This window comes from Penaeus monodon, chromosome 43 (assembly GCF_015228065.2).
Source record: "Penaeus monodon isolate SGIC_2016 chromosome 43, NSTDA_Pmon_1, whole genome shotgun sequence".
Lineage (NCBI taxonomy): Eukaryota > Metazoa > Arthropoda > Malacostraca > Decapoda > Penaeidae > Penaeus > Penaeus monodon.
In genome coordinates, this window is record NC_051428.1 from 20,093,593 (window position 1) to 20,105,366 (window position 11,774).

The 11,774-nt window shown below is 27.9% G+C and overlaps 1 protein-coding gene across 1 annotated transcript in view; it reads left to right on the plus strand.

The window, feature by feature from the left end:
* The window catches only part of LOC119568145 (tyrosine--tRNA ligase, mitochondrial-like), a gene marked incomplete in the record, with an annotated part of 46,202 nt that overhangs the window by 31,974 nt on the left and 2,454 nt on the right, over positions 1 to 11,774 (plus strand).

Consider the following 11,774-nt stretch of genomic DNA (forward strand, 5'->3'; position numbering starts at 1 on the left):
TATTTTATATATCATATTTTTATTTTATATATATATTATATATAAAATTAACAATCCGATCTACAAATTTTACATTCATTTAAAATTGTAAAACATAAGTAGCTACAACAAATGTTTTAAGGCACTGGATTCTCAGCCAGAATAACATTTATTTTTTCTTAATGATACATCTCATTATATGTATAGAAAAGTCTTTCTGGATTACTGCTTGAATATCATGCAAAGTGGTATTGGTGTTTTAAAGAATTTAAAAAACCTGTTCAAGAATGAAAATCACTTTAACTCTTTTGGGTCAAAATTCATTCACATTATCATTTATGTCTTTTACTCATATTCATTTAACTTCGGTTTCTTATAGGAAATTCTAATATACAGAATATGAGTCTTTGATAATTATAATGACAATGCAACAAAATCTCATCGTCAGATGGAACAAATGAACTGGATTTTTCAATACCCAATTCCACATGTAACCACCAAACTACAGAATAAATCCCCATGTAGTGCACATCAAAGTTTAACCGGGCATAAGAAAGGATGAAAGAAAGAAAGAAAGAAAGAAAAAAAGAAAGAAAAAAAAGAAAAAGAGGATTCGAGACAAAATGGAGACAAAAATCAGAGAAAATACAACGTACTTTCGTCATTATAGCATCCCGCATCCATTGCCATCTTGAGAACCGAGGTGCCCGGCTCGAGGACCAGCTTAGCCGAGGCGGCCGACTGGAACACCACCGCCAGCTCCTCAGAGGTCATCTGCGCCAGGGCATCTGGCCGTCCTCCATAGAGAGCCTCAGTCGTCCGTCGGGCTGACTCTAGGCCTTCGTCTGCGGTTGTTGACAAGATGCCGTCAATCAAATTTAATTATTGCAGAGAGTAAATTACATTTCCTGCTGAATTTTAGAATATGCATAAAAAAAAATAATAATAAATAAATAATAAATAATAATAATAATGTATACTGGTTAAAAATAAGCAACTTTCATGATATATATAATTAAGCTAACAGGTATATCCATATTATTCATAACATCAACAAAAATCTGTGCTGACTTCAATGTCAGTATGTATCATATCCTCCATCCTTATCTATGTGAAAATTAAAACAATTACCAGTGGTCTTCCTGCAGAGGAAACAAAATCTATTCTATAACACTCTCTGACCTAAACACATCCAAAATAATGGCTTTAAATATCACTCGCTACCTTCAACCAGCATTTGCTCTTTACACTATCTTATACAATGCAATTTCATTCTGCTTTTTAAAAAAAATAGATAAGTGAAAAAAAAACAAAATTTTCCCTTCAATCTCTGCATTAACTATATCTCCGTCCTTGCTCTCCATTTCCCAGGAGCATAACCCTTACAGGATGAAATACAGCAAAATTTGTTCTCAGGCATGTGTGCTCCCTGAGTGAAACATAGCAATAATTCATCCAACAACAAAAAACACTCGAAACAATCCCTGTGAAGAACATGCATTTCACAACAGTCCAAAACTGAAATACGTAGGCATCCAAATAGACCAAACAAACTCATTTTTCCCATCCTACATAGATATGAAGCTTTGAACTTTCCTTTCCTTATAACATAACATCAAGCAAAGCTGTAGGAAAGCAATAATCAAATAAATAAATAAATAAATAAATAAATGAATAAAATAATACAAGGATCTGAAAAGAATTTGTTTCTGTTATCATCATTGCATTTACTTACATCCGTGCACTAATAGAGTAACTTTCTCCGCTAGTTTCTTCTGTGCATGGCGGGCTTCTGGCTTCTCCTGGAGAGGTAGAAAATGTTTACCGACAGATAAATTGTAAGGGTAATACAAAAGGAAAAGAAGAATTAAATAAACAAAAAAGTTAATGCTTACACTGAATAATCATGAATACACTGATAAAAAGGTAATTATATAATCTTATATTATCAAAATCATATCATTATTAACCCAATACCACCAGGACAATACTGAGCTCTTTTTTTTTTTTTTTTTTTGTGTGTGTGTGTGTGTGTGTGTGTGTGTGTGTGTGTGTGTGTGTGTGTGTGTGTTGTGTGTGTGTGTGTGTGTGTGTGTGTGTGTGTGTGTGTGAAATGTCTCAGCACATAGCTGGCTCTGCTAGTGCTTAGCCACAAAGGAATCAATTAGTAGACCTTATGACCCTATCTTATTTCACCTTTCCTTGAATTGGTGGGAAAGACGTGTTTTTTACTAATGCTACGAATATCAATGGTGTTATTTTTATTATAGACATTATACATACTATAATGTTGTAAACATTAGTAACAGCAAAATAAGATAACGTCAAATATTTTCATAAATCAAGGAAAAGGGTAAACAGGCAAGACAGGCAGTACTCTAAATGGGCTCATTGGTGACTTAGTACAAATGTAGACATCTATGTGGAAAAACAATTTAAACAATTAAACAAGTAAACTCGCAGTGGGCATGGCATGTACGTACACACCAAGCCCGACGCCACTGGGCTAAAACAAGAACAAATGCATACCTGGGCTATTACTATGTACTACTACTACTTAAGAAGAAGATGAAGAAGATGACAAGGAAAAAAAAGAAGAGGAAGAAGATGATAAGGAAGAAAAAGAAGAGGAAGAAGTAGAGGAAGGAAAAAAAGAAATAAAAGAAGTAGACGAAGGAAAAAATAAAATAAAATAAAGGAAGCAGAAGTAAAAGAAGAAGACAAAGAAGGAAAAGGAAAGGAAAAGGAAAAGGAAATGGAAAAGAAAAAGGAAAAGGAAAAGAAAAAGAAAAAGCAGAAGAAGCAGAGGAAGACAGAAAGAAGAAATCAAAGAAGAAGAAGAGAGTAAAAACAGAAGGAAAAGAAGAAAAAGATGAAGAAGAAAGAGAAGATATAAGAACAAAGAACATGACACACTGACAAAGCACCAAATTAAACACAAATTCTTACCCAATGCTTTGCCATGATCTTGTTAATGTCCTTTACGTGAAGGAATGTGAACAGCATAAGGAACTTCTCCACCTGCGAGAGAAAAAAAATATGTTATAGAATTGAAACCTCAACAACGGGGTATAAAAGTATTTCTCATGATGATAGCAAGTTTTAACATCTCTCCTTGACTAAAACAAGAAGCAACTTATTCTGCAAATACACAATGGAATTTGTTTTTCATTATGGAATCTTTTGCAGGCTGGAAAAATGGCAGAGTTCTATCTAAAATCATAAAACATACATACGCTAACACGCACACAAACACACACACAAACAACTATTTCAAAAAGAAAGAAAGAAAAAAAAAGGCATTCCATCAAAATTATCTGAACGAAAAAAAAAAAAAAAAAAAAACAAGCATTCCATCAAAATTATCTTAATGGAAGGAAAAAAAAAAAAAAATTCCACCGACCTCGGAATCCTTCACGCGGAAAAAGAACTGATAGAAGTCGAAGGGCGAAGTCTTGTTTCTGTCGAGCCAAATGGCATTTCCAGCTGATTTTCCAAATTTGTTTCCAGCTTCCGTTGTGATGATCGGCACAGTAAGACCTGAAATAGAAATGGGATTAAAACATATCAGATCAAAAGAAAGAAAATATAAAATACATAAAACTAAAACAGATAAAAAAAAAAAAAAAAAAATAATAATAATAATCAAATAATAAATGCCTTCAAGCAATTTGTTAAATATACATCGCTTTAGTAAGAGAGCAAAGATTTGTCAATGTGATCTAAAATACACACTATAGCTACTGCTGCTTCTGCTACTGTAATTAAAATAATAATATTTGATAATAATAATAATAATAATAATAATCATTATTAACATCATTATCATAACAATTAAAAACCACCAACAGCAATAACAATAACAATAACAATAATAAAAAAATAATAACAATAACAATAATAATAACAATAACAATAATAATAATAACAATAATAATAATAACAATAATAATAATAATAATAATACTGACTACTACAATAACACTGACTACAACAATATACTAAGGTCAGGAAAAATAATGAATAAACATCAAATATACCAAGAATAAAAAATGACTTTCCTGTTTCAGTTAAAATGATTTTCTTCATCATTTTTTTTTTCTTTCCCTTCCCTATCATTCATACAATAAACTTCTCTTTCCTCATATTCTATCTCATCTTCAACCATTCCTTTCCCATTTCTTTACCCTCTCCCTTTATTGCCTCTTTCTATCTCCTTCCCTTCTCAATCTTTATTCCATTTTTCTTTACCTATCCTTTCCCATCCTCCTCTGTTCTTATCATCACTGTTATCAATGAACGACGATTCGAGGATGAAAGTTGCAACATTCTTGCATCCTTCTGCATGCTGGGGGAAACGCGGGAAAAGGTGACGTCTTCGAAAAGGCTTATAAATAATCCACATCATAAATATCGAAAAGCTGAAATAATGGTTTACTAGTGCATCACCATCATCATCATCATAATAATAATAATAATGTCAATAATAATAATAATAATAATGATAATAATAATATTAACAATAATATTAATAATATAAATAATAATAAAAACAATAACAATAGCAATAATAATAACAATAACAATAATAATAATAATAACAATAAAAGAAAAAGATAAAAAAAAAAATTAAAAAATGCATACATATGATATAAAATAAATAAAATGAAATAAAATATTACCACGAAGAAAGCAAATGTCCCATCCTGTGTGCCTACGAAGCTCAGACCTTTGCTAGACCAATCCTAAATTTCTCTTTCACATCTCGTTTCCTCTTCCTTTTCACCCTTCTCCCATTCTGGCTGTTATCATCACTCATAAAAAATCATTGGCTGAAATTCCCTCTTCTTATTTCTCCTTCAACCATGTTTATTTCTTATTCTTCTCATTCCTCTTTTGTCACCTTCCCTCATCTTCTTTGTAGATCTCTTTTCCCTTCACTTCCTCCCATTAATCACTCCTCTTATTACTGTCATCATCGGAAAAAGCAATTATCATCTGCTATTCTCTCATCTCTTTTGCTCCTTTTCTCTCCCATTCCCTTAGTTATTCTTCTATTCCTGAACCTAATAATCACATACAACCCCCTCATATTCCCTAAATCGTCTTTTTCGCCTTCATATCGATTTTATCTTTACTTCTCCGATTGTTCATTCCACTTGATTATCTTCACAATCTTTAATATACATTATTTTCTCCTTTTCGCTTCCTCTGGATTCCAGTACCTACCCGTGACTTGTTTATTGCGTAATCTGCTGATCAGTTCGTGTCCCGAGGCAATGTTACCCATCTGGTCGTTTCCTCCAATCTGAGAAATAGAACAGAAGTGAGAGACTGATACATCATGAGAGAGCAAAAACGATATGAAGAATACATAAATGCCTTTTCTAATAATAGTGTAATTGTTATTGATATATCATTATCATAATCCAGTATTTCTCAACTAGTGGGATAATAATTATAACTATAATAATAATAATAATAATAATAATAATAATAATAATAATAAATAATAAAATAATTCAAAAAATAACAACAGTAATATAATAATAATAATAATAATAATAATAATAATAATAATAATAATAATAATAATAATAACCACCATCGTCATCATCATCATCATCATCACCATAAATATAATAATATCAATAACAATTATAATAAAAATAACAATAACAACATTATAACAAGAAATGATAACAATAACAATATCAATAATAATAATAATAATAATAATAATAATAATAATAATAATAATAATAACAATAATAATAATAATAATAATAATGGTTATGAGGGTGCACCTAAAAGCACAAGGTGACCCATTGAAAGCTGTTGCTTACCTACACTGTGTAGGATTTTCATAAAAGAGAAGCTTGTTTACCAACCACAATAGCAATACTAATAGCAGCAATAGTCATGAAAATAACAATCATAACAATAACAAAATTAACAGCAACACCAATAATCACAATAAAAACAAGAAATACAATAAGAGCAGAAATGATACCCTCACATTTATATGCAAATACAGTACAAATACAACACAACAGCATCAGTTTGCTCACCTGAATCGTACAATTATATTTATCGTACAGGTGAAGCCAATCATACGCTTGCAGGGCCTAAAAAAGGGAAGAAAATGTCACATTAATAAAGAAGAAAAAAATAGATTTCAGTATAACATTAAATTTATCAATACAATGGATCTATAAAATAAGGAGGAGGAGGTAGTGGAGGAAGAAGATAAATACGAAAAGGATGAAAAAGGAAGAAATAGAAGAAGAAAATGATGGAGAATAATCTGAAGAAATGGAGACAAAGGAACTGAAACAATGACTATGACTAACAACAAAGAAATGGAAGGAGAAGAAGAACAAGAAAATAAAGGAGAAGGAGAAGAAAAGAAGTAGAAGAGAAGGAGAAAATGGAAGAAAAAAGCGAAGAGAGGATTCCCCCTTACAGACCTGATAGGTAAATTCCGTCAAGCTCATTCCGTCTTCCGAGTTGAGCCGCGACTGCACACTGGAGCGGGAGAGCATCGTGCCCATACGGAAGCTGCGACCCGCCACTCTCAGGAAGTCCACGACATTCAGCTTCTTGTACCAGTCATAGTTATTCACAATTCTGCATGGGGTGTGGAGGGAAGTCATAAAAGGGAGAGATATGATGCTTTCTTCTTATTCGTAACGAAGTCTTTACAGCGCGCGGTTTAAGTTTGACATCTAGCAAAGGGGTGCAAGGGTAAGAATGAGAGAGAATGAGACATTTTTCTCATGTGTGTGGACTTGTTTACAATTATTTTTAAGAAGGGAAATGTGTCAGGCAAAAAATGAATGAGAATGAGATGGTGTTCTGTACCACTGATATAATATTTATGGCCTTAGACACACTTCTACAATTTGGGATGAAAATTACAGAAAATGAGGAAATGTCCACAGGTCTGCAAACTCACTTAGAATTTTGCCTTAGGTGAGGGTGTAAGAGCTGGAGTGAGACAATATTCAAATCTGTATTTGTACCTTTTTTCTTTTTCTTTTTTTTAAGAAATTTTTTCATCTCCAATTGCCCTACTCTTGATGTCTCTAATATAAATAATATCAACTTAACTATTTATTTATCTTTACTATTACTGCTTTGTTTCTACTTGTATGCACACATATTTTGGGAAAGGCAACTGTTTAAGAATTAATAATAATATTAATATTATAATAATAATAATATTAACAATAATAAATAATAAAAACATCACAATAACTATTATTATTATTATTATTATTACTAAAATATTACCAATATCAACAATAATAATAATAAACACCATAACTAAAATTACTTCCATACCTGAGGGTGCCAAATTTTCTTCACTTCCTCTCTCCCAAACACCTGCTGATGATTCTTGAATATTCTCTGAAGGGTTTTTTCGGCAATGCTTTGGAGTTGCTCTCGATCACCTTCGGCTCCAGCAGCGGTCTCTCTTTACTCCTCCCACTGGGGTCTCCGACCTGCGCTGTTGCCCCGCCTACCTGTGGTATTGAAAGCTCTGGCTTGTAATGCCTTATTGTATGTGTATTGCAAACTTAATCTTTTGCTCTGAATGGAATAACCTGGAAATTTGTGGACGGTATGTATGTTATTGCTAATTTTACCCTTTGGAACCACAGCCTATTACTTCTCCAAATGAACCAATAAGTGAAGTAAAACTATATAATGCCTTTACTTACGAGAGCAATTACGTTATGTCCTGCTCGTTGACAGTGAAGTAACGACACCACCACTAACAAGTTTCCGACGTGTAGTGAGTCTGCAGTGGGGTCAAAGCCACTGTACACGGTATGCGGATGTTCTAGTAACTCTTCAATCAACTTGTTTGTGCTAGAATGAAGAAAATTATATCAGGAAATTGAAGAGAGTCCATTGTGAAAAATGAAGAAAAGGGTATGAATGATAATTAACTGCTTCGTATTTCTGACGAAGACATGATCCCAATGTCCCATATGTCTGCTGTACTGTGAATATGTTCACTCTCATTTGCACCTTTTTTTCACCTTAGGAAATTGGTTTAAAAGTAGTGCATAAACTGTAAAGGCATGAAATATTTTGTCTGACAATAGCTGATCCTTCTGTCTCTCACTATACTATGGTGCTGTTCACTTTATAGGAGGTGCACTTTGGCAAGAAAGCACCCAATATAAATTTCCTTCCATGAACCATGCAAGTTTTCTTTTGAGTACCTAAAGGATATAAGGACCACAAGTGCTTGCTTTGCATTCTGTCCTTTAGCAGCCAAGAATGTGACACCATATCATATCACCTGACACCATGTCATGTCATCTGACACCATATCAGATCACCTGACACCAAGTCATGTCATCTGACACCGTATCATATCATCTGACACTATATTATATCATATGACACAAAAGCAAATCTTCAGCTACCATATCACATCTGCAGCCATGGTTTCCAACCTACAGGACGTAGCCCAATAACGCATTATGGAGGTCTTAAAATTATGCTGCTAGTATTAATATTAATAACAATAACAATAACTATAATAATAACAACAACAATAATTATAACAATAAACATAACTAATAATAATAATAACAACAAAATTTAAAAGCAAAAACCAAAATTTCTTCGCCCCAGGAAACCCCTCACCCCTAGGCCCCTCTCCTCCAGTTTTAAGGGTATTTTTTCGCCCTGTAAAACCTTTTGGGCCCGGGAAATGAAACTTTTGAAAATTTTCTGCACAGTAGAACCATCTAAAGGGGACATCTCCTGATCAAATTTAAAATCTGCAAAAATTTGAAAAAAACCCTTTTGGGGAAAAAAGGGGTTTTTAACTCATAATAAACTGGAGGTATAGCTTCTTTTTAAAACTGATACAAAAAATTTAAATGAACCCCCTTTTTTGACTATCAATTTTTCATATCTCTCCCAAAATTTCATTATACACACCCCACAAAACCACCACAACACAAAACAACCCCACACACACACAAAACACACCCACACACCCCACACAACATAATATATATATATTTATATATAAAAATTTTAATATATTAATATATATATATTTTATATAAAATAATAATTTTATAAATATATATGAAAATATTTTATATACAACCTATATATTTTTATATTTTAAATATATATAATTATATATTAAAATAAAATATATATATATATACCTATATATATACATATATATACATTTTATTAATATTAAAAAAAAATTTTTTAAAATATATTTTATATATAATATATTTTATATATAATCAATATTTTACATTATATATACATATATATATACATATATATATACTATTATATACATATTATATATTATATATATAAAATATATTATAAAATAATAAAAGATATCCAATTATATACATATATTAATATATATATATATTAATTTTTATAAAAAATATATATTTTATTTTAAAAGATAGATCTATAATTTTATAAATTTTATATAAATATAATTTTATTAAATTATATATATAATAATTTTATATTAATATATATATAATATAATTATATATACATATAAAATAACTATAATAATAAAAATAATATACAAAATTTTATATACAAAATAAAAAAATATAATCTTATATAAACATTCCCTTAATATATATATCCCTATATATATTAATGTAATAGGGGATGAATGAGAATGGGAAAATTTTACAAAAACAAGAGATTTTATTTTACCGGTTTCGAATCGTCTTCCCTCAGAAATACATACAACAGAGAAATTACATGAGAAATAAATTTTTATCGGTGGGAATATATATTATATATAATATATATATATATATATATATATATATAATATTATACTAAATATATATTTTATATAAAACATATATTACATTTTACATCTACATATACATATATAAAATATATATATATAAATAAAATATATATATATATATATTAATTATATATTCCATATATATATATAAATATAAATTTTTATTATAGGGTATAATTATATATATATATATATTATTATATTAAATATAAGTATAATATCATAGTATATATATATTAGTATGTTGTATATGTATTTTATATATTTATGTTGTTATGTATTATATATATATATTTATAAAATATATAAACAGAAAATTATATATAAATATATATAAAATATATATATAGTATATAAAATATATTTTATTATATATAAAATTAAAAAATATTATATATATATATAGATATATTTTATTTTTAATATATATATGTATATATATATATGTAAAGTAGTTAAGTATGTATGTTATGTATTATATATATTTTAAAATATATATATAATTAAAAAAAATATATTTTATTATATAAATTATATATAATATATATATGCATATTCCGGGCGCCGCATTTTTGTGCGTGAGTGCATCCCCTGCACACAAGCATCGCCCTCCCGCATATGTGAGCAGCGCTTTTTATTTTCAATAAATTTTTTGGGGGGATCGAAAACCCAGATGTGTTTAGGGTTTCCCTTTGGGGAAAGGAAAATTCCCCCTCGATTGCCTATTTTTCCCCCTGGGTGGGCAACCGAAACCAAATCAATGCTGGGTTCCCAAACCTGGATAAATAGAGAGAATGATTACCTAAAAAAGGGAAAGGGGGCCCCTCTCCCTGGAAAGGAAATGGGGGCCCACCACGTAAAAAACTCCAAAGCATCCAAAAACATTAAAACTACAATTTTAAATTCATGCTTTTGGGCCCCGGCGGCCCAAATGAAAACCCCCGTTAAAAAAAAAAAAAAAAAAAAAAAAAAAAAAAAAAAAAAAAAAAAAAAATATATTAAAATTTAAAAATAAAAAATTATATATAATATAACATAAAATATAATATAATATAAAAATTTTATAAAACCAAAAAAAACATATATTTAAAATTAAAATTTAAACATAAAATAAATATTTAAAAAAATTTTAAAAAAAAATATAATTAAAAAAAAAAACAAAAAATTTTAAAATAATAACAAATAAAAAAAAATAAACAAATTTTAAAATATTATCATATTATTACTATATATATTATTCATTATTTTATATATATTATATATATAATAATATATTTTATAAAATTTCTATTTAAAAATTATTATAATTTATATTTAAATATATATATTATGATATATATAAATATATAAAATAAAATTATATATAATATAATATATATAATATATAACTTAAATAAATATATAATCAAAACATAAAAATAAAACTTAATAAAATATATATATAATATATACATAAATAAATAAATAAAAAATTAAAAAAAATAATAAAATATATTTTTTAAAATATATATATTATCTATATAAAAATATATATATATAAATAATATATAAATAAAATAATAGAATAATATTTATCATATATAATATATATCTAATATATATTTATACATATATATATATATAAATATAATAAAATTAAAAATTTTTTATCTATATATTAAATAAAATATAATTTTAAAATATATATATATAAAAATATAATATATTTATACTATATAATATATATATATATAATATATAAAAAATATTAATTATATAAAATATATATATACATTAAATAATAATATATTAAAATATATATAATAAATTTTATAATTATATAAATATATATATATATATTAAATTTTAAAAAATAAAATATTTATATTATATATTATATTATAATATAATAAATATATATTTATATTATATTTAATAAATATTTAAAATTATATATATATTTATATAAAAATAT